Source organism: Hemitrygon akajei, chromosome 31 (assembly GCF_048418815.1).
Source record: "Hemitrygon akajei chromosome 31, sHemAka1.3, whole genome shotgun sequence".
NCBI lineage: Eukaryota > Metazoa > Chordata > Chondrichthyes > Myliobatiformes > Dasyatidae > Hemitrygon > Hemitrygon akajei.
Window position 1 is genome coordinate 6,819,170 of NC_133154.1, and position 25,351 is coordinate 6,844,520.

Here is a 25,351-nt window from a genome sequence, read left to right on the forward strand (position 1 = left end):
GGGTGAATCTGATGGTTAAATTTGCAAATGACGCAGGTAGGTAAGATATTAGTGAAGATGATGTTTGGGGCTACAAAAAGATATGGATAGGTTAAATAAGTGGGCAAACATCTAGCAAATGGAAGATTGTGTGGGATAATGCAAAACGTGAAATTTTACAGGATTTTTTAAAGCAGTTCATTTAAATTGTTGGAAGTTACAGAGCTCAGTCTGTCCTGATACTAGATTTTTGTCTATGTACGTGGATACTGTGACTGGGAAAGGGGAAAAAATTTTCACTTTGCTGAGCCTGTTTCAAACCTTACTATTCACAACCTATACAGGTAAAGAAGCTTAATTATCTTTGACTGTCACATTGACTCATTTAGACATCCTGTTCTTTTCCCATCTTCCCCATCTCTCCCATCTTTTCTGCCACTGAAAACTAATTTGTTTTCTGTCTTGCCCAGTTTTGGCTGAGTGTCTGACTTGAAACATTAACTGTTTCTCTTTCCACAAACACCAGCTGATTTATTGAGCCTTTACAGTTTTTTCCATTTTTATTTCAGAATGTTGTTACTACAAGAGAATTAAATACAGAAACAGGAAGGTTACACTTTAGTTATACAGGACAAAAGTGAGGCCTCATTTGGAATCTCCAATACACAGTGTAATATTAATTGAAATTTCTAAATAAGGAAGGATGTTAATGTATTGGAAATGCTCAGAAAAAGCTAATACATGGAGTGGGTTCATGGTCTCATAATGCAAGGCTGGACAGTCCAGGCTTGTATCTACAGGAGTTTTGAAGAGTGAGAGGGGGATTTGATGTCTCTGTGAATCTCTGGAGTTCTGTACAGCCAAGTGGGATTATTTAAGACAGAGTTTGTATTTTGAAGGAATTGAGTGATTATCCAATCATCTTTTAATATCTTTAATGAGTACTGTCAAAATAAAGAGCCCTTAATATGATCCTCTTTCTTAGATTACCCTTTTGGTACATGGATGATTTGCTCCCATTTCTAGCTCCCTGGGTTCTGTGATTAATCTAGAAAACATTGACCCATTGACTGGTGGAGCATAAGGTGGCCAATGAAGTGGGTAGTTGGATAGCTTGAGGTCATTTACTTAGGACTTCTATGTACACTCCGCATATTGCTCATTTTGGGTTCAAAATGGTCCTTTCATCCTTTGAACAGTTTTAGATGAATTTCTGAATCAGTGGGATTACTGTGCTTGTTTTCGCTAGGAGCATTTGAGAAGATCCTTGAATTTATTTCGTCTGCCTGGTTATCTCGTTTGTGCCAGTCGGGAATAGCTTGTTTTGTGATGTGACACAAACACGGCCTACTCAACAGAGCCAACTGAGTGCAATTAGGTTGGGGATGTTGGCTGGGAAAGAATGGTTTGTTTGACCTTCCACTGAAGATGGAAAATATTTTTAGCAGTGACAATCTTTCCAGTGCCTTGATATATGGTTGAGAATTGAACTAACAGCAAGTACTTCAAGGTTTGAAATACTGATGCCTGATAGATTAATTTTGTATCATGTTTCTAGTCTTGATATTTTTTAAAGTGCATTTTCCTAGGTGAACCAAATACTGTGTTGGTACACTGGTGATGGTGGATTTCATTGTCAATGTAACTGCGGAAATGTGGCATCTATGGAATGGGAAGCCTGCTTCTGTTTCTTTTCAGCGTGTAATACAGCAAGGAACAGGTAGAGAGAGGAGCTTTAGTCTTGCAGATGTTGAACTTCCCATTCATTTGTATGCCTTGGTCAGTCAATGATATGGATCTCGGCCTTCAAATGTGAGCAAACATAAGCATTATCAGTGTAGTGCCACTCATCTGCTGACATTGATCTGACTTTGGATTTTGAATTTGTTTCCTGTTAAATGAGACGGGATTTCTGCTTCAACATGTGAGAAGTCTATCCCCCAAGATGAAGGACAACAAACTGATCCTCCAGGATGACTTCACCCTCGAAATGCAATCCTTGCATTTTGTGATCAGCAAGATGATTTTGTCACAATCAGTAGCCTATTTTGTCAGGACCTTGAGGTATAAGCTGTGGTCCGACATTGGCACCTGTTGAATTATATAATTGAGAGAAGTACCATAAGGATCTGTCACCTGTCTGTGACAAGTATTGATGACCATTGGACTGACCTCTGCCTGGTATGTCTTATTAACTTCCATTAAACTTACTCCAAAATGGTGCCATAGAACAACAGGGTTGAAGTTATGAAAGAAGAGAACACATCACAGGCAACCTGTTAGCTCTAGCCAGTAGAGCTGCAGAATATCTACAACTGATGGTCTGCCTTGAAGACAGCCATAACTGACTCTTAAATAGACCAGCAAAGCTCAAAGTAAATTTATTATCAAAGAGAGTGTGTATGTGTGTCTATATATAGATGTGTGTATATATCACCATATATTGCATTGAGATTTAGTTTCATGCGGGCATTCACAGTAAGCACAAAGAAACACAATGGAATCAATGAATAACTGCATACAAAGATGGGCAAACGTTCCTTTGTTTAAAGCCAGATTTGTTTAACTTGGTAAGCTGTTTCCCTTACATTTGCTAAGAGTGCAGCATCCATTGTGAAGGATCCCCACCATTCAGATCACGCTGCTGTTATCAGGAAGGTGCAGGAGTCTCAGGACTCATGCTGCCAGGTTCAGGAACAGTTATTACCCCTCAACCATCAGGCTCTTGATCCTGAGTGCATAACTTCACTCAGCCCATCTCTGAACTGTTCCCACACCATATAGAGTCACTTGCAAGGACTCTCCATTTCCTGTTCTCAATATTTATTATTACAATTTTTCTTTTGTATTCATAGTTTGTTGTCTTTTGGACATTGTTTGCTAATCCTTTTGGGCGCAGTCTGCTGTTGATTCTATTGTTTTCTAGGATTTGCTGAGTATGCCTACCAGAAAATGAATCTTAGGGTTATATATGGTGACATATATGTACTCTAATAATAAATTTACTTTGAACTCTTGACTATTTCCCTATTTAATCAGTGAAAGCATTGTATAAAACAAATCCTCTTGGCAATTTGTGTATATTCCTCCCAAACCTTTAGTAAGGATTCTGTCTTTGGGTGAGAGGAAATTATTAACCCCAGACAAGAACAAAATAATTGAAACCAGGATGGTGGTATGGACAGAATAATAGAGCACTCATAAGAAACATTGATTTATTACTTGTATTTATATAGATTTTCTGTAACTATGTATTTTTTTTCAAAATACATCAGTGAAGTACTTTATAACAGTTACCATTGTTATGAAAGGACATAATAGCAACCATCTTGCCCTGTGTTCTGAATGGCCAGGCAAGTTTTTATTACTAATGGAGTTGCCTGAGGGCTTTGTTGTTCAACTTGGAAATGTTGTGTCAGCAAATCAGGATGGTGAAATTGGGAGAGGTTTTTGTGACGGACACTGGCATGCGTCAAGGTTTTTTTTTGGCAGCAGCAGGGAGAAGACAAGGGAAGATGGCTGAGGATGCTGTTCCTGTTGCACAAGGTGCTTTGTGCAGGTGAATGGCTTCAAGGAGGAGAGACCAGTTTGTTTGAGATTGATTTCAAGTGACATTCGGAATGCGGTGTGCACTTTCACCCAGTCCGAGGGTCCAGTGCATGAGTTAAAAACAACTTCAAGATGAGCTCCAATAAGTGCAAATTTAACTTTTTAATTATGATGAGCCCTTTCTGTTTAAATTTTTCTTTGATAACTGTTAAGTTAACATTCATAAATTTACTTTATTGTTGTATGCAGTTATTGCTTGCTGATGGGTGATTGCATGGGGTTAGTAAATTACACAGTATTCACACTGATGGGGGTTCGGGTGGGCAAGACACCCCATCCTCACAGGTCATAGTGACCCTAGATGTACCAAGTCAGAGAAAGGTGGTTTTCTCACCACTGAGTCGGATGGCTGTCAGTGAGGGGCTAATGAGAACCCAGTAAAAAGGGGGTTTCACAAATTTCTATAGCTGTACCACAGAGAGCATTCTGACTGGATGCATCACAGCATGCTATAAAGGCTCCAATGCACAGAATTGCAGGGTTTTGTAGACTCAGCCAGCTCCATCACAACCTAACATTGAAGACATCTTCATGAGGTAGTGCCTCAAGAAGCCAGCGTCTGTCATTTAAGAATCCACAGCATACAGGTCATTCTCTAATCTCATTACTAGGAGGTACAGGAGACAATTCAGAAACAGCTTCTTTACCTCTGCTTCAGATTTCTCTAAAGGTCCATGAACACCATCTTGTGCCTTTTTTTTTTGCACTATTTCAAGATTCAAGATTGTTTAGTCATTTCCTTTACACAAGTGTAAGGAGAAAAAAATAATAGTTACTCTAGATCCGGTGCAGCACAGGAAAAAAAGAAAAGATAGATAAATGCACAAAATAAATAAATAAATACAATTATATGTGCATAAAGTGATACTAGGCTGTACATAAGGTGACTGAAAGGAAGTAATAAAGTAGTGGTGGAGTTAGTGGGTGGAGGTGTTGCTCAGTTGTGCTGCTTGGGGAAAGTAACTTTATTTATTGAGATACAGCATGTAGTAGGCCCCTCGACCCTTCAAGCTGTGCATTTTGAGTCTAGTGGCCCTGGCATTGATGCTACATGGCCTCTTCCCTGATGGGAGTGGGACAAACAGTCTATGAGGAGGGTGGGTGGAATCCTTCATGGGTAATCTGTAGTACTTTTGTGTCTTTGCACTGTCCTGCTGCCACAAGACAAATTTCACTTCATAGGTTTCTATACTGTAGTTTTCTGTGACTCTGACTCTGAGAACAATAGTGATTGACAAATGGGATCTGGTTCTAGCTGTACATGCTCTCCAGTTTTGAGGCTCAAGGCTAAGTAGTCACTGTTCCTTTAAGTTGGTCTTATCAGTTCATATTTTGAATAATATTTTGAAATTTTTTGGAGAAAATATTTTGAGATTTTGAACAATTTCTTCGGTATTCACTAAGGAGAAGGATATTGAATTGTGTAAGGTAAGGGAAAGAAGTAGGGAAGTTATGGAAACTATGACAATTAAAGAGGAGGAAGTACTGGTGCTTTTAAGGAATATAAAAGTGGATATAAATCTCCGGGTCCTGACAGAATATTCCCTAGGACCTTGAGGGAGGTTAGTGTAGAAATAGCAGGGGCTCTGACAGAAATATTTCAAATGTCATTAGAAACGGGGATGGTGCCAGAGGATTGGAGTATTGCTCATGTGGTTCCATTGTTTAAAAAGGGTTCTAAGAGTAAACTGAGCAATTATAGGCCTGTCAGTTTGACATCAGTGGTGGGTAAATTAATGGAAAGTATTCTTAGAGATGTTATATATAATTGTCTGGATAGACAAGGTCTGATTAGGAACAGTCAACATGGATTTGTGCGTGGAAGGTCATGTTTGACAAATCTTATTGAATTTTTTTGAAGAGGTTACGAGGAAAGTTGACAAGGGTATAGCAGTGGATGTTGTCTATATGGACTTCAGTAAGGCCTTTGACAAGATTCCACATGGAAGGTTAGATAGGAAGGTTCAATCGTCAGGTATTAATAATGAAGTAGTAAAATGGATTCAACAGTGGCTGGATGGAAGACAGAGTAGTGGTGGATAACTGTTTGTCAAGTTGGAGGCCGGTGACTAGTGGTCTGCCTCAGGGATCTGTACTGGGTCCAATGTTGTTTGTCATATACATTAATGATCTGGATGAGGGGGTGGTAAATTGGATTAGTAAGTATGCAGATAATACTAAAGTAGGTGGCGTTGCGGATAATGAAGTAGGTTTTCAAAGCTTGCAGAGAGATTTAGGCCAGTTAGAAGAGTGGGCTGAACCATGGCAGATGGAGTTTAATGCTGATAAGTGTGAAGTGCTACATTTTGGTAGGAATAATCCAAATAGGGCATACATGGTAAATGGTAGGGCATTGAAAAATGCAGTAGAACAGAGTGATCTAGGAATAATGGTGCATAATTGTCTGAAGGTGGGATCTCATGTGGATAGGGTGGTGAAGAAAGCTTTTGGTATGTTGGCCTTTATAAATCAGAGCATTGAGTATAGGAGTTGGGATGTAATGTTAAGATTGTACAAGGCATTGATAAGGCCAAATTTGGAGTATTGTGTACAGTTCTGGTCACCGAATTATAGGAAAGATGTCAACCAAATAGAGAGAGTACAGAGAAGATTTACTAGAATGTTACCTGGGTTTCAGCACCTAAGTTACAGGGAAAGATTGATCAAGTTAGTTAGGTCTTTATTCTTTGGAGCGTAGAAGGTTGAGGGGGGGACTTGATAGAGGTATTTAAAATTGAGGGGGATAGATAGAGTTGACGTGGATAGGCTTTTTCCATTGAGAGTAGGGGAGATTCAAACAAGAGGACATGAGTTGAGAGTTAGGGGGCAAAAGTTTAAGGGTAACATGAGGACAAATTTCTGTACTCAGAGAGTGGTAGCTGTGTGGAACGAGCTTCCAGTAAAAGTGGTAGAGGGAGGTTCGGTATTGTCATTTAAAGTAGAATTGGATAGGTATATGGACAGGAAAGGAATGGAGGGTTATGGGCTGAGTGTAGGTCAGTGGGATTAGGTGAGGGTAAACGTTCGGCACGGACTAGAAGTGCCGAGATGGCCTGTTTCCGTGCTGTAATTGTTATATGGTTATATTAAAAGCTCTTGAACCACAACTGATTTCTAAGATACCCATGATAGAAAAATGGAAACATACAGCAGACAATTGGTTGACAATTAGCAGTTTAATAAAAACGGTAGGCTTTTTTTTTTGTTTTCTTAACTTTAAAGCAAGTTATATTTATTCTACTTGTACTGTGTGATTAAATGCACACCTGAAACCTCTGCATAGGGCAATTTAACCATTGCACACTTCAGTAAAGTAGAAGTAAGGTTCAATAAAATATTTCAGAAGTAAGTTTCAAAAAAATCAAACCCAAACCTTCATTCTTACTGATGTGATAAATACCTAAATTAATTCTGATATTTGTAACAGCTGTAGTTGATTGTTTTGTTGTAGTCCAAGTTTTAAATAATCTTCTAGTCTAAAATACTATTTACTAAAAATGTTTGACGGTGAGCTACATAATAAATTAATTTGACTATGAGGGATATCCTGAAGCACCAAAAGCTTACTGAAAATTCTTGACAATGGAAAGAGCAAAAAGGTTGCTAGTAATTTAAAGTTTTCTCCTTAATCTAGCCATTATCCAGTATTGAACAAAACAACTTGAAATGCCATATTTAATAAAGTTGTAAATAAAAACTGAGCAAGTGGGGAGAAAAGCAGATTTTCAATATCTGAAACTTTTACCCTTTCTGCACATGCTACCTAACCTGAGTTTTTTCAGCATTTTCTGTTTTTATTACAAACTTTTAGCATCTGCTGCATTTTGCATTTTTTCATATTTTGGAAACCTTAAATTATTTTGTGAAGTTTGATATTAACCACCCCCTAATAATGGTTACTGGGTTGAAAGAAATTCATAAAGTACATACTCTGAATGCACTGCTATGTTAATAAGACGTGTCTTGTAAATTTGTTCTCTACTTGATGTTGCTCATTAAGTGCTGTTTGCAAGAGTCTTAAGATTATTTTCCAATTTCTTTCAGGAGGGACCAAAGTGAAACACTGAATGGTCTGCTTGAAATAAATCAAAAGGTATGGTTGCTGCTTGATATTTCAAGTTAACAAGCTAATTTTGTTGTAGCAATTCAATCTCAATCAAGAATACCTTAGTTTGAAGTAAAGATTGTCACATTTTTCTCCCACTGTGACACAAAGGAACCTTCACAAATTATGCAAACAATTGTCTTATGATTGAAGATGATGCTGTTGCACATATTCTGCTTGGGTGTATGGAAATTTTGTTTTCTTCCCTGTCTATGGTTTAATATGCTTCCAGGATTACTGCACCAATGTGATATTTCACTCTATTGGCCATTGGCCATGATTTATATGAATCCAGACATGATGAACATCATTTTGGAGCCTCTTTCTGTTCTATCTCAACAAGTTTACAGCATGAATCACATAGCCTGATTTAGGAGTAGCAATCTTAGGTAACATTCCTTTTGTGTTTTGCAAAATTGAGGTCAAAATTGCGAGAAAGCACCACTCAGATCAAAATCGAATTCTTGCGTTGTGTTTATTTGTAGACACTGTGTTCAATCATACGGAATGTGCTCTGTAATAAACGTTAACATCGTATTAAGACAACCAGACAATGTTTAATTGTACAACAGCTGCACTTCTCTCTCGATTTTGATCTCATAATTTAATGCCATCTTGATGTATTGCAGCATCAGTATAAGCAGTGTTGTGAAGAATCCTACAGAAACTTTTATTAGATAATTTTGGTTTACTGAATTGAAATGGAAGTATTGGATGAGATGTTGAGATTCATTCCCGCTATTTTATTTCATTTCCAAATTCCATGTATTCCATGACATTCAAAAGGATTCTTTGACGAATTGATAACAAATGTTCAGATCATTAATTAAGAATCAATGGAAGTCATTGCAAAATAATTTAAACTCGTTTAATGAACCAAATATAAAAATGCATTTCCTGATTGGGTGCAGGTGGTTAATGGACAGAAGAGTTACATTAGTCGTAGAAGGAATGAATGCATTTTTTAAAAAAAAGATCCTTACTTTTCTTGGCACCACTTGTGTTCTATATTTAATAAGCTTTGCATCATGATACAATAAATCTCTGAATCTAACAGTGCAGTACTTTTTTAAAAAAAAAGTCTTAGTTCTGGTCTTCATCAAAGCGGCTTGTCAGCCTGATACATGAAATACCCAATGCATGCATATACTTCAGATTATAACTATATCTCATCTTTAAAATCCGGTTTCTGGATGCTGTTATGCGCACAAGTATAAAGCAAAATCAATGATTTCTTGTGTTTAATTCCTGATATGTTCTGACTTCGTATGATTTTAGCTGAAGTTCATCTCTGTAGATTTGAATTCTGGAGAAAAACAATAGTTACGCTCATTAACTGTGAACTAAATCTGTTTTGGTAAGATTCTCTTTAAACACTGTTTCAATTCTTGCCTAGATTTTTCCAGGAATGTCTGAAAAGGAGAAAGAAAATGATGACATCAGACAAAGGGAAAGAGGGCACGTGATTTTCACTTAAGCACCAAGTTCTATTTTCTTTCTGTGAATTTGTCATTGAGGCCTTGGATGGGATGCTAGTCCAGAGGTTAGGTTGCTTGGCATTCAAAATGAAGTAGTCAGTTGGATTCAGCATTGGCTTGGCTAAGAAGCCAGAGAAGATAGTAGATTGTTTCTGACTGGAAGCCAGTGACAAGTAGTACCCTGCAGGGATTAGTGCTGGATCCATTATTGTTTACCATCTATATTAATGATTCAAATGGTAATATGATAAATTGGATTGGCAAATTTGCAGATGCCACCAAGATTGGGGACATAGTAGACAATGAGGAAGTCTATCAAAACAAGCAGGATTTGGACCAGCTAGGAAAATTGACTGAAAGATGGCAGAATTTTATGCAGACAAGTGTGAGGTGTTGCACTTTGGAGTGACGAACAACAGTAAGACTTGCACAGTGAATAGTAGGGTACTGAGGTGTGTGTTAGAATGAAGGGACCTGTGAATACAGATCCATAATTCCTTGAAAGTGAGGCAAAATTTGGTGTATGTGCATTTCTGGTCACCACCTAGGGGAAAAGATATCAATAAGCTTGAAAAAGTTCAGAGAAGATTTACAGTGATGTTGTTGAGATTTGAGGACATGAGTAATAGGGAAATATTGAATAGGTTAGTACTTTATTCCTAGAACGAGGGGAGATCTTATAGAGGAATACAAAATTATGTGTGGTATCAATAGAGTGAATGCAAGAAGGCTTCTTCACTTCAGGGTGGGTGTGTGTAGAAGTAGAGGTCACAGGTTTGAGGTGAAAGGTGAAATATTTAAGAAATATTATGGATCTCCCTGAGGGGGAACTTCTTCACTTAAAGGGTGACATGAGTGTGGAATGAGCTACAAGTGGAAGTGGTAGATGCAGGTGTGATCTTAACATTTAAGAGATGTTTGAAAAGTTACATGGATGAGATAGGTGTGAAGGGCTTATGTCAGGATACAGATAAATAAGACCAGACCGCCACTGGTTTGATAGGTTGAAGGGTTGTTTCTGTGCTGTAGTGCTCTGTAACTCTTAAGTAGTGTGGATTAATTTTGCTGCTGAAAATGTGGCCTGCCTTCACTTAGTCTCATTAGCAAACACACCAGACACTTAAACTTCTGCTGCAAATTGCACACCAAATTAATTTATTCAGTCACTTCACCAGTACATAATATAGTACACTTACCCTGATTATGAGAAGATGACCATTACAAAGATTTCAAGGCGGCCTGCTGCTAAAAGTCTGGCACAGGAAAATCATACTTTCAATTCAAGGAAAGTTTTGTCAAATTTATTTCAAATAGAACTTGGTGTTTTGTATTAGTTGCCAATAACTCTGTTTTGGCGTAGATAGACAACAAGTCTAAAACCTTTTATCTTGAACTAAATCATTAAATGAAAGTGTTGGAAGTGCACAGCAAGTCAGGCAGCATTTGTGGAGAAAGAAATAAAATGCTGTAAGATCATTAACTTGAAATATTAACTCTGTTTTTCTCTCCACAGATGCTGCAAGACCTGAGTATTTCCGGTCTTTTCTGCTTTTATTTGAGATTCATCTGCAGAATTTGCTCTTGGGACTAAACCATCCTTTGTCTCATCTTGTTCCTGAGCTCTCTTCACAGCTGTGTTTCTTACTTAATTGTATTATTTCTGACCTTGTAGAGATCTCCACAAAGTACTTGGGATTTTTAAGTGCTTCCTACTTCTCTATTAGGTTTGTGCAGGATATCTCAGTTTGTTTCAATTCTCCAGTCTCAGGTCAGGCGGATAGAAGATGATCCAATATAAATATTAGCTAGCCTACAAAAATTGAACCTCAGCATTTTGAATACACATAAGTTATTGCAATCTTGCTGTGGAAGGTTCAAAGATGATGTATTGCAGAAGGTCAAACACATGATCATTAATTGTAAGCTCCAATCTTCTGGACTTCCTGCCCAGGTATTTGGCAGAATTCATAGAAACAATGAACAAACATTACCAAAGATAATAATACACTTTGTTTTACTTTAGAGCCTACATTAAGTGAAAACCCAAAGGCAGAAAATAAAATAGTTTTGTATTATTCTATTGCTCTGATGAGCACTATGCAGCAGACAACATTAAGTCATTTGGTTTCACCTTATTTCCTGCTCTTTATAACTCATAATTTGAGCACAGGTGATTATGCAGAATCTGAGTCTTGCAGATCAGGGAAGACTTTTTTGCCTTCTGATTTTTCAATTGTTGGTTTCTTAATTCACCTCAACATTTTTTCTATCATATTTCATTTCTCTGACTTTTTCTGCAAACTAGATTGGGTCTTAGAAACATAGAAAACCTACAGCACAATACAGGTGTTTTGGCCCACAATGCTGTGCTGAACATGTACTTTTGAAATCACCTAGGGCTACCCATAGCCCTCTTTTATTAAGCTCCATGTACCTTTCCAGGAGTCTTAAAAGACCCTCACACACAAAATGCTAATGGAACACAGCAGGCCAGGCAGCATCTATAGGAAGTACAGTCAACGTTTTGGGTGGAGACCCTTCATCAGGACTAGCTGAAAGAAAAGATAGTAAAGATTTGAAAGTGGGAGGGGGAAATCCAAAATGCATTTTGTGTGTGTTGCTTGAATTTCCAGCATCTGCAGATTTCCTCGTGTTTGCGGTCTTAAAAGACCCTATTGTATCCGCCTCCACAGCCATCACTGGCAACCTATTCCACGCACTTACCACTCACTGTGTGTATAAAAAAAAAACACAAACAAAAAACACAACAAAACAGCAACAACAATAACTTACCCCTGACATCATCTCTATGCGTACTTCCAAGCACCTTAAAACTGTGCCCTCTTGTGTTAGCCATTTCAAATATCCCCTGAACATCTGCCACATATCTGCCGTATGTTTTCCTGAGAACATCTTTTCCCAATTTATGCTTCCAAGTTCCTGCCTGATAGCCTCGTATTTCCCCTTACTCCAATTAAACGTTTTCCTAACTTGTCTGTTCCTATCCCTCTCCAATGCTATGGTAAAGGAGACAGAATTGTGATCGTTATCTCCAAAATGCTCTTCCACTGAGAGACCTGACACCTGACCGGGTTCACTTCCCAATATGAGATCAATTGCAGCCTCTCCTCTTGTAGGCTTATCTACATATTGTGTCAGGAAACCTTCCTGAACACACCTAACAAACTCCACCCCATCTAAGCCACTTGCTCTAGGAAGATGCCAAGCAATGTTTAGGAAATTAAAATCTCCCACCACCATGACTCTTATTATTACACCTTTTCAGAATCTGTCTCCCTATCTGCTCCTCAATGTTACTATTGGGTGATTTTTATTAAAAAAATCACCCAGTAGAGATATTGACCCCTTGTTTCTGACTTCCACCCACAGAGACTCAGTAGACAATCCCTCCTTCCTCCTTTTCTGCACCCGTGACACTATCTCTGATCAGCAGTGCCATACCCCCACCTCTTTCGTCTCCTTCACTGTCCTTTCTGAAACATCTAAAGCCTGGCACTCGAAGTAACCATTCCTGCCCCTGAGCCGTCCAAGTCTCTGTAATGGCCATAACATCATAGCTCCAAGTACTGATCCATGCTCTAAGCTCATGTACTTTGTTCATGATGTTTCTTACATTAAAATGGACACATCTCAAACCTTCGGTCTGAGTGTATCCCTTCTCTATCACCTGCCTATCCTCCCTCTCGCACTGTGTCCAAGCTTTCTCTATTTGTGAGCCAACTGCCCCTTCCTCCATCTCCTCAGTTCCCACCCCTGCAGCAATCCTAGTTTAAGCACTCCCCAATAGCCTTAGCAAACCTCCTTAGGGTAGCCTTACATGTTACATGATGTCCTTAATTATTTCAAACTTTAAAGTAAATTTATTATCAAAGTACGAAAATGTCACTATATGTAACCCTGAGAGTCTTGTGGGCATTCACAGTACATGCAAAAAACACAACAGAATCAATGAAAGACTGCACCTAAGAGAATAGAAAACAATCTGTAAACCACAGCAAATTGCACAAATACAAAAGGAAAAAATAAATAAGTAATAAATATTGAGAACATGAAATGAAGAGTCCTTGATCATGAGTCTATAGGTTGTGGGAACATTTCAATGTTGAGGTGAGTAGTTTTCCCCTCTGGTTCTAGAGCCTGATGGTTGAGGGATAATAGTTCTTGAATCTGGTGGATCTTGTTTCTGTACCACCTTGGATGGTGGGGGTCCTTGATGGATGCTGCTCTCCTGCGACAGCGCTCAGTGTACTTAATTTCTCCTTTTTAATGTTGTTTGATACTGGTTAATGTGTGAGGTGATGAAAAGCACATGGTCACAGCCTACTTATTGAAGCCTCAAAATACATATTGCTGGGATTTGTAAGCAGTAGGCAGAATAACATCAATGAAATCACTTTTATTTCAATAAATTCCATCTTTGCTCGAAAGTAGGTTGATCAGATGCTAACCAGAATTCATGGAAATTGTAGAAAGTCATCATTGGTATCAAAATCCGCTCCTCCACGATTTCCATCAACACTGGTGCACCACAGGGCTGTGTGCTTGGCCCCCTGCTCTACTGACTTAACACCTTAGACTATGTGGCAAAGCACAGCTTCAACACCATATTCAAGTTTGCTGACGACACCACTGTTGTGGGCTGAATCAAAAGCGGTGATGAATCAGCATGCAGGAGAGAGATTGAAATTTTGGCTGACTGGTGTCATAACAACAGCCTCTCACTCAACGTCAGCAGACTAAGGAACTGATAAGGAAAGGAGAGGGAAAACAGAAGTCCATGAGCCAGTCCATATTGGAGGATCAGAGGTGGAGAGGGTTAGCAACTTAAAATTCCTGGGTGTTACTATTTCAGAGGACCTGCTGGATGAAAGCATGTAAGTACAGTTGCAGAGAAAGCACTGGAGCCTGCAGAGATTCAACATTATATATGGTATATATAATTATCTGGATAGACGGGGTCTGATTAGGAACAGTCAACATGGATTTGTGCGTGGAAGGTCATGTTTGACAAATCTTACTGAATTTTTTTGAAGAAGTTACGGGGAAAGTTGACGAGAGTAAAGCAGTGGATAGTGTCTATATGAACTTCAGTAAGGCCTTTGACAAGGTTCCACATGGAAGGTTAGTTAGGAAGGTTCAATCGTCAGGTATTAATAATGAAGTAGTAAAATGGATTCAACAGTGGCTGGATGGAAGACAGAGTAGTGGTGGATAACTGTTTGTCAGGTTGGAGGCCGGTGACCAGTGGTCTGCCTCAGGGATCTGTACTGGGTCCAATGTTGTTTATCATATACATTAATGATCTGGATGATGGGGTGGTAAATTGGATTAGTAAGTATGCAGATGATACTAAGGTAGTGGCATTGCAGATAATGAAGTAGGTTTTCAAAGCTTGCAGAGAGATCTAGGCCAGTTAGAAGAGTGGGCTGAACGATGGCAGATGGAGTTTAATGCTGATAAGTGTGAAGTGCTACATTTTGGTAGGAATAATCCAAATAGGACATACATGGTAAATGGTAGGGCATTGAAGAATGCAGTAGAACAGAGTGATCTAGGAATAATGGTGCATAGTTGTCTGAAGGTGGAATCTCACGTGGATAGGGTGGTGAAGAAAGCTTTAGGTATGTTGGCCTTTATAAATCAGAGCATTGAGTATAGGAGTTGGGATGTAATGTTAAGATTGTACAAGGCATTGGTAAGGCCAAATTTGGAGTATTGTGTACAGTTCTGGTCACCGAATTATAGGAAAGATGTCAACAAAATAGAGAGAGTACAGAGAAAATTTACTAGAATGTTACCTGGGTTTCAGCACCTAAGTTACAAGGAAAGGTTGAACAAGTTAGGTCTTTATTCTTTGGAGCGTAGAAGGTTGGGGGGGGACTTGATAGAGGTATTTAAAATTATGAGGGGGATAGATAAAGTTGACGTGGATAGGCTTTTTCCATTGAGAGTAGGGGAGATTCAAACAAGAGAACATGAGTTGAGAGTTAGGGGGCAAAAGTTTAGGGGTAACACGAGGGAGAATTTCTTTACTCAGAGAGTGGTAGCTGTGTGGAACGAGCTTCCAGTAGAAGCGGTAGAGGCAGGTTCGGTATTGTCATTTAAAGTAAAATTGGATACGTATATGGACAGGATAGGAATGGAGGATTACGGGCTGAGTGCGGGCCAGTGGGACTAGGTGAGAGTAAGCATTCGGCAAGGACTAGAAGGGCCGAGATGGCCTGTTTCCGTGCTGTAATTGTTACATGGTTATATTACATCTAAAACTTTGACAAACTTTTATAAATGTAGTGGAGAGTATATTGACTGGCTGTGTCATAGTGGATTTGGCCCAGTACATCATGCATTAAGCCCTCCTAACCATTGAGCACATCTACGTGAAACGCTAGAGCAGGAAAGCAACATCCATCATCAGTGATCACCACCACCCAGGTCATGCTTTCTTCTCGCTGTTGCCGTTAGATAGAAGGTACAAGTCCTCATGACTATCATCACCAGGTTCAAGAACAGTGACAACCCCTCAACCATCAGGCTCTTGAATAAGTGGGGATAATGACAGTCAATTGCTCCCTCTGAAATGTTCGTACAACGAATGATCTCTCTTTAAGGGCTCTCATCTCATCTCATGTTCTTGTTATTCATTGCTATTTATTTATATTTGCAGTTTTGTGAACTCTGGCTGATCTTTCATTGATCCTGTTACAGTTATTTTTTAATAGATTTGCTGAGTGTGCCTACAGGCAAATGAATCTCAGGTTTGTATGTGGTGACATATATGTACTTTGATAATAAAATTTACTTTGAGCTTAGCTTTGATCATTGTAATCACATAGATTTCAGTTTTCATTATTTAATGCACTTAGCAAATTATTGTTGAAGCTCTTTTTGCTCCTTGCATATCATATCTGCTAAATCTTTTGATAGCTCTTTTTGTAGAACCTGAACTTTTGTACTAAGCATGACCCTAAATGGACAGGTTTCCTTCTGGTTTGTATTGAAGCTCAATTTTTGCTTGTACAAACAAATCAGTAATTGCCAGTTTTATTTTGAAGTAAGCTTACCAGTTTGCATATTTAGGTTAAAATGAGGTAGGGAGACAATTTTTCACAAAATAAATTAGTTTGTAATGAAAAAGTTGTTATTCTGAAGTACTATGCATTAAATGTCTGATGACCTTCACTTATTTGACTCTTGATTTATTAGATAATTGTAAGATACAGTACATTAATGTGTTTCACTTGAATGCTAATTGGTTGAATGTTTAACAGATTTGAATATGTACAGTAGTTCAGTGACCAGTTGACTTGCATTTTTTTGCCCATTCTATAGTTATTGAATATTGAGCATTTTGAGCAAGTTAATGACTTCATACAATAACTTTCATTATGGAATGCACAAAAACAATTAAGGATACTGTAAGGAGAATACAGTTCATTTCTAAAATCCAGTCTAATAAGGAAATCGTTTTAATGTAGATACCTTTTTTAAAAATTTTGAATATTAATTCATCTTTGGGTCAACTGTTTACACAGTTGTTGAAGGGGAGTAGAACATAAAATCATTTCCAATGACTGAATTTTAAGAGATACTGTGTGATATTAGTTTAACGTAGAGGGTTTAACAGTTGGTGGTAATGATTGAGAGGCTTTGGTTGAAAGCGCTTACCTATTTTTTTCCTTCCTAATGAGACAATCATACAACCAGTCGATTTTCACCAAGATCCAAATTGAGTTATTCCTTGTGTTTAGTGCCAAAATATGTCCAGTTTCAGTAAGTTCTGGTTATCTTTTGAAAGTTGGCCAAGTTGACAAACTTTCCTTAGCTTTAGAAGGGAATAACTGAGGAGTTAAGAAAGTTTGCTTGCATTCTGGGCTCTGTAGCAGAATTATTGTTATCTTGCGCATTACTTCAAGGATAGCTTGCTTCCTTTCCAAATGCTGATTTTTGTTTTGATGGTTGGTGAATTTTGTGTGGGATCTGCAGGACAGGAGCTACTTGATGTGTAGAATGGTAGTGGTGATGGTGTGCTCCTTTACTGTTCTTCTCTGTGCTTTGGATAAAGAGACTCTAGATTCGGGTTTTACCTGATGCTTCTCCTCCATTTTGACTGGTGTGGGCTGAGGATTTCAACAAGTCATTCAGGAAGCTGTATTTTCCAGAGAAGCTCTGAATATTCTGGAAGCATCTTCTTATTGGCTTCTGATACTTTTTTTTTGCTGCGTTAAAGCTCAGTGGCATGCCAGGTTAGAAGGTCTGATGAAGACACTGCAAATCTTATGGCCCTCTCATAAATGATGCCTGAGTGTAATTAGAATCTCAGTATGAAGATGCTGTACTAAGAAAGACCTGAAATTAGTTCATCTACACTGCAAATGGATTTGGAAGTATTTCTCTCGTGTGTTTGGATACCCCTGTTTCTGAAGTGCAGGAACAACTTGATGCCAGACTGAGGTAAACTGCCACTGCTCTCTTCCATGGCCACACAAGGGCAATGCAGACTAGTGGTGAATTTCATCTACACTTTCACTTGAGAGATGAGCCCCAGAATACAGAAAGTGATCCATATATTTTCTCCTGTTGGTGAGGTGTGACATTAGAAGATGAGAAGACCTTTTGATTTGTGGATGCAGGTTACGGCATTGCAACAAGAAAGTTTGAGAAACGCATTACAGTGATGTTGGCTTTGTTTGACCTTGCTCAGGACTTAGTGAATACATTGATTAGAATCAAGGTTGAATGGTTTCACAGCAACCACCTCGCGCTCAATGTCAGCAAGACCAAGGAATGGATTGCGGATATCAGTAAGGGGCAGCTGGGAGAACGCACACCACCCTCCCAAATGAGGGATCAGCAGTGGAAAGAGTAAGCAGCATCATCATCTCGGACAATCTATCTTGGGCTTGTTTTACTGGTTACAGTTTAAAAACAAAACCCATTTCATCTTGGTTGATGGATTTTTAAAAAAGTTTTTCAATCTACTTAATTGAAAAACTCTGTGCTAAATATTCTAATATGTTAGGAAATGCACCAGTAAGCAGATCAGCAACACTACCAATGTGTACAGTTCTGAAATGATGTTGTGAAGATTCATTTGAAATGCATGAAAATTACAGCTCGGTGAATGCATTCTTTAATTTGCTGAATTTTAAGCAATATGACCATTTTTGAAAGGAAAATTTGAGTTATAATTAACTGCATGTATTTATTGTAGATTTAATTTGGTTGAAATACTAACCTAATCAAAATTGAAACGCAAGAGATTTATTCTTGGTGTGCAGCAAATAATAGTGTGAAATATCTGTTTTTTTACACATAAACATGAATAAGCAGCACTGATTTGAAGAGATCAATGTACCTAGTGTATACAGTGCAAACAATGCAAAGTTTTGATTTCTTAATGGGTAATTTTGTACTTGGGAGAAACTTCATGAATTGGCTCCATCAAATTGGTGAAGCTGCAGAGCAGAACTGTATGGATTTATGTGTTGGATTTATTTTGAATTTCATTTGTAGGCTGGATCTTGCTGCAGTGTAGAAGTAATACAAGGATTTGGGTACACAAAAGAGAACTATGAAAGAAGCACATGGTTATGCACCTAGCTGCAAATCCTTTTACTTCACAGGGTTGATTTCCATTGCACATGATATGTTTCCATTTACTTTACAACCAGGTTATTTTCCCATAAGCTTTGTCCTTCAGGTCCAAGGTCAGTTCCTCTGTGTACATTTTTAAATCGCACTCAATAAATGCTTAAAAGATTTTGAATGTAGTTGTACTATATTGCAAATAAGATGCAGTGATTTTCCAAAAAACAGATTATGTGAAATCCTTGAATGAATCTCTCTAAATCTGTTTGGTTACCCTCCCGTACTCCCCATGAATATTTAGTTCTGGTTTGCAACTGTAGAGCAGGCTTTCAGTTCATGTGACATTAGTTTGTATTCTGTTAAAATAGAGGTTGAACGAAATCCCTTAAAAACTTAAACCTTATGTACTGAAGACCCAATTGATGTTTTGATGAATCAGTTTGAGTTGAATTTATTCTTGGTGTTGGATACTGAACTTTATTACGCTATCAAGACTTTGTGGTATGCCTCTCTGAGAAGAGTGAAGGCTTATGTATTTGTGAAGAATTTGAGCTGCTGCCTGGACAACTTTAACTATGCTTTCCAAAAGCACCCAAGAAAAGCACGAACAATAGGTACAAGAAACTCACTCACATCAATGGATTCAGATTCATTTATTTATCACATCTACATCAAAGCCCACAGTGAAATGCGTTGTTTACACAAGCGCATCCTAAGGAGGCAGCCTGCAAGTGTTGTCATATATTCAAGTTCCAACATAGAATGTCCGCAATGCTCGGCAGAACAGAACAAGCCTCGTTCCCCCCCTCCCACATAGACAGTCCTCAACCCCAGAACAGGCCCCTGGTCCTCCGGCAAGCTCACAGACAACGGGCCTCCAGCTTCCCCAGTGGACCACCATGCTGACAGGGAAATTTATTACCCAGTTTCCTCCATTCTGGATCTTCTTCCTTAACTGCATGTAACATGTGTTGTCACGTAAAGAGTTGTGGCGATTGAGGAGACAGTTCAGCACTGGCTCTATTGCAGTTAGGAGTAGGCAATAATGATTTTGGTGATACCCAAAACCTTCAAGTAAATAAATAAACTTCATCTAAGTTCATTTGGAAGAAGATTGTATCAAACCAAGCAGCAAAGTACTGATAAACAACACACAATATGCTGGAGGATCTCTGCATCCAGAAATGAATAAAGTCAACGTTCCAGGCCTAGACCCTTCGGAGCTGAGAAGGAGAGCTAGGAAATTTTCTCTTCAGTTGTCCATCGGAATCTGATGATGACGCCCACTCCTTTAATGGTGAGATCTTTGATGACTATACAGTCCTATCCTGGGCCCACAAGTTCTATTGCAGGTGGGTCATGTATATGTGGTAGCGATGGCAACCATGGCTGCATTTCTCCTGGCTGTCTTCTGGTTGTTCTTTCCATCTCCAGAATACGAACCCCGTCCCTACACAGTGATACGGTCAGCAGCAACATCCTCCAGGTCCTCAGGTCTGATCTTGTACTTCCTTAAAGCATTTTTCATCTGATCCTTATAGCGCTTCTTTGGCCCTCCAGCTGAGCGTTGATCATGACATAGCTGGCCATCTAACACTGCGGAGTAGCCGACATGGAGACATCCTTATCACGTGCCCCAGCCACCGCAATTGGCGCTAGGTGATCATAGCCTCAGTAATTCTGCAGTTGGTCTTTAGAAGTATTTCAGTGTGAGGCACCCACTCACGCCAAGTAATTCCCAGGATGCGCTGAAGGCAGCTTATGTGGAAGCGCTCCAAGAACTTGATGTGACGACTGTATGTTACCCAAGCTTCACAGCTATAAGGGAGGGTGGTTACACAGACCGCTTGGTACAGAGCGACCTTTGTGGAGGGACAAAGGCTCCTGTTTCGAAAGACTTTACGCTGAAGTCTCCCAAAGGCAGCTGATGCCTGCTTAATGTGGCTCTGGATCTTGTTGTCAATGCCGCTATCCTCAGACAGAACGCTCACCAGATATTTGAAAGATGGCAGTACTGACAGCTTTTCATCACCAACAGTTGAAGGCGGGTAGGGTGGGTGGGACACTGGTACTCCATTGGCAAACCACTTCTGTCTTGATGGTAGTGACAGTCAGCCCCATCCTGCTGTATTCTTTCACCGTCACATCAAGGACAGTCTGAAGATCCTCCGGAGTATGGGTCCCAAGAGCACAGTAATCTGCATACTGCAGCTCCAGGACCCGTTCTTTATGGAGTTTAGTGGCTGCATGGAGCCTCCTGATGTTAGAGGTTGCCATCTAGTCTGACGGCTCTTTAGGTCCTTTAACAGAGGAAGGGATGGGTTACACCTTTTTCTGGAAAGGTTCCCCCTCAGGTGAACAACATCTCCACGGAGTAGGATTGGCCATCAAGAACACCTTTCTACCAAGTCTCACAGAAAGACCTGTTGGCAGTAGTGAAAGACTAATGACCCTCCGTATTCCCCTGGCAAAGAAACGTTATGCCACGCTTCTCAGTGCCTATGCACCAACTTTACCATCTGAGAATGAGGCCAAGCAAATTTGGCTTTTTATCATACATTGGATGAAGCTTGAAAATTACTTAACTAATAAAGCACATGAAATTCAGTAATGTGTCGAGTGTCTTCCATTATGTTTCAAGTTTCCTATAGTTAATGAGAAAGAATGGTCTTTTTTTTCTGTTCAAGAATTGAGAAATAGGAAAAGGATTAAGGACTTGTGTCTACTCAGTTGCACTACAGTACATCTTTTATTCTTGTTTCTGTGAATAATTAATTCTCGCACATTTGTCCAGCATCACTTTGACTTCTCATCTGGTTACCAGTTCCCAAGCCCAATTACAAAATTACACCTGGTTTCTGACTTCCACTTGTTGGGCTTTTCATTAAACCAAAACACAGATGAACCAATGAAGATTCTGGCCTTGCATGCACCTAGCTGAGGTCCATTGGCTACTCTGAACTAATGTTTTATATATGAATATTACTGAGATGCTTGAGTGGAATAGACCAGTGCCTTTGGCCACATCTACAACCTCCGTTGAACTTTGCCACCAACAACTTCCCAATGGGATGAAGTGAATCTTCGGAACCAATGAAAAAACTGTTCAGCTTGTAGTGGATACACTCAATGTACTTGTGGTTGAGCTGAATCGTGTCTCTGCAAACTGTAATTGTGTTCCAAGATATTGTCAAACCTGTTCATTTGAAGCTTACGAGAGGATGGCTGTATACTCGCCATCTCCAAAACTAAGGTTTCTTACCAAGCAGTGCTGCTATACTAGACTGCCCTCTTACAGTGAAGGTTCAACAATGGGTGGAGGGGAGTGGGAGAGGTTGAATAGACCACTTTGCATATTGCATTAGCCAACTGTAGGTAAGTGTTAATGTCACTGATGGAATTCTCCACTCTTCAGTGTATCAGCTTGTCAGGGAAAGAGGAATTTGAAGATAAAGACTGTGGACCCATGAACACAAGACTCAGTGGGTCTACTGAGCAATTGTGATCTCTGCCTTCCTATAAGTTTCTGAAATGTGAACTACCTACAACAGGTTCTTGAAAAATAGAACCAATGCTGGTAATGTAAAATTTCCAAATTGGGAATGTGAAACACTCTGAGCATCTTCTCCTCAGGCCAATGTTCCAACAAAAAAAGGCCTTTGTAGTTTTGTCACATCGACTTCAACTGCATCTTTCTCTTAATCCCATGCTTTCTTATTGGGAGCAGATTACCTAGTGGCCAGAGGGGGAAAAAAATGTTCAAGGATATGCTTAACACTTCCTTGAAGTATATGAATTTCTAGGAACTTCTGGTCCTGAACTTTTAAATTAGAGAAGGTAGGTTCAGGAAGGGAATGAAAACTTTAGATCATGCATTGGAATGTACAAAAAGTTGTGCAAGCAATGGAAAATACACTTTCACTCAGTCCATCTGGAAGGGTCGATGATTCTCACATTGGTGTAAATTGGCATCCTCAAGCCGGAAGGACTATTGAAGAATTCATACTGGACCATAATCTAGCAAGGCTAAAGTAGTGTAACAATGTGGATTTTTTTTGTAAGCTTGATTTTAGTGCTTTCAGGTGCAAAAGCTTTTTTTCTCAGCCTTAAATTTATCGTCAATAGTAACAACTTGCATTTATATATTGATGCATCAAATAACTATATTTGTAAAAGAAACTTCTTTTAAACTGCTGGATTCAAGTAAGTTCTTTAAAATCAGCTTTTTTCCCTCATCCTCATTGCCTCCAAACCTGCCGCACTGAAAATCTCTAATTAAAATATGTAAAATTTTTGTTTAGGGGTTGTGGGTGTCATTTGCAAGTCTAGTACTTAATGCTCAGTGGTGAGCCACCTTTTAAAAATGATTATATTAGCTTTATTTGTCACATGTACATACAGTTAAATGCGTTGTTTATGTCAATGACCTACACAGTCTGAGGATGTGCTGGGGGTGGCCTTCAAGTGCATACGGCCCAGTTAATCATGAGTAAAGACCTCCCCATTATTGAGCACATCTACACAGAACTTTGTAACAGGAAAGCATCATCCATCATCAAGCAGCCCTAGGGCTCAACCACCAAGTTCAGGAACAGTTACTTACTTCTCAACCATCAGACTCCTGAACCAGAACAGATATTTTTCATTCAACTTCACATGTCCCATCACTGAACTGTTTCAACAACCTATGGATTCACTTTCAAGAATTCTTCAACTCATTCTCGATATTTACTTTTTCCTTTTTGTATTTACACAGTTGGCTTTTGCACACTAGATGTCCGCCTGTTAATGCAGTCTTCCATTGATTCTGTTATGGTTATTTGATCTGTTGAGTAGGCCGCAAAAAAATGAATCATTGTCTTATATATGATGACGTATATGTACTTTGATAATAAGTTTACTTTGGACGTGTCATGAACCTTCTGGCATCAACATAGCATGTCCACAACTTGTTAACCCTAAGGCGAACTTCTTTGGAATGCAGGAGGAAACAGGAGCACCCGAGGGAAAGCCACACAGTCATGGGAAGAACTTGCAAACTCCTTACGGGCAATGGCAGGAAATGAACTCTGATCACCGCTGCTGTAAAGTCTTACACTATAGCGGCTATGCTACAGTGCCATTGTACCAACCAGATATTATGGTCTCTCAAGATAAACGTAAAAGTTGAGAATGTTGGAAGCATTTTGCAGCGGAGGGAGCATCCAGAAAATAGAAGCCAAGTTTGTTTCTCTTCGCAAGGGGAGCAACTGGCCTGTTGACTGTTTCCAGTATTTACTTCTTTATATATCTGTTTTGGTTCAGGAGCCTGATGGTTGAGAATTTTTTTGCAATTTTTAAATTTTCTGTTACTCCTGAAATGGTCCATTACAAGTTCTGTCATAACAGATTACCGGGTTTACAGAGGAAAAATTTCAATGACGTATTCAAAGCCACCTTGAAATGCAACACTCATGACAACCTCTGGCATATATATTCAGAATGCCATTGAGAGCATGCACTAGGAGCAACAGAAGCCTTGCATAAGCGATGGAATGAATATACAAGTTCGCAAACTGACCACACAGCTGTCCAGTTATGTCTTTAGCTCCATCTTGGCAAAGTTTTCTACATTGGCGTCGTCAGCATCCTCATAGCCACTGTGGCCATAATAGAAGCAAGTGGTCCTTGATTGAGAGGAATTGTGTAAGAAGATTGTAAGGTGAAACTAGGTGCATTTTCTCTTAATATTCGAACATAGCATCCATTGCTGTGAATAGTCACACACGCAACCTAGATCTGGTGTGCAAGCCACAATTTCTGAATTGTTTATGACACAGTTGGTGCTATTGCAGCAGGATACAAGTAGGCTGCATGTGGTACCTGAAGTTTAATGCAGAGAAATGTGAGCTGATGCATTTTGCTGGGGAGAATGAAGAAAGCCAAAATAGAATAATAATAGGCAGAGACCAGAGGGAATGTGTGCATGCATTATTGAAAGTGGTTAATTATGGGTACACCTTTCTGGGTTTCGTCTTTGTTCAGCATAAAAGCAATCGTGCTTGAAACTTTCACAAAATACTAGCCCATTTGCTGTACTGTATGCAGTTCAGTCACTTCATAGGAATCATGTGAAGTCACAGGAAAGGATCTTGAGGAAATGGTATTAGAGAGGCTAAAGCTGTTTTCTTTGGAGGGAAATAGAGATGGTATGTAAATTAGAAGGGTCTGAATGGAGTGAATAGTGGGAGGCTATTTTTATTGGTGGAGTGGTTGAGGACTAGAGGTCACTTTTTTAAAAAGGAAGAGAATTAAGAATAACATGAGGAAAAACTTAATGCGGAATGTGCTGCCCTCATAGTGGCGGTAGGTTCTCTTGAGACCTTCTGGAAATCAGTAAAAGGTTATAAAGATTAGCTTTGTCACAAGTATGTCAAAACATATTGTGAAATGCATCTTTTGCATCAATAGCCAACTCAGTCAGAGGATGTGCTGAGGAAGCTCACAAGAATCACCATGCTTCTGGCACCAACATAGCATGCCTATAACTTATTGACCCTAACCTGTATGTCTTTGGAATGTGGGAGAAAAC

The 25,351-nt window shown here is 39.2% G+C and overlaps 1 protein-coding gene across 10 annotated transcripts in view; it reads left to right on the forward strand.

Moving 5' to 3' along the window:
- LOC140718971 (activating transcription factor 7-interacting protein 1-like) overlaps nucleotides 1–25,351 on the forward strand; it is a 158,406-nt gene that overhangs the window by 25,481 nt on the left and 107,574 nt on the right. For all 10 annotated transcript variants that reach the window (XM_073033268.1, XM_073033277.1, XM_073033272.1 and 7 more), the window contains exon 2: nucleotides 7,633–7,681. The gene's annotated coding sequence lies outside the window, so the exon portion shown is untranslated. The remainder of the gene's footprint in view (nucleotides 1–7,632; nucleotides 7,682–25,351) is intronic.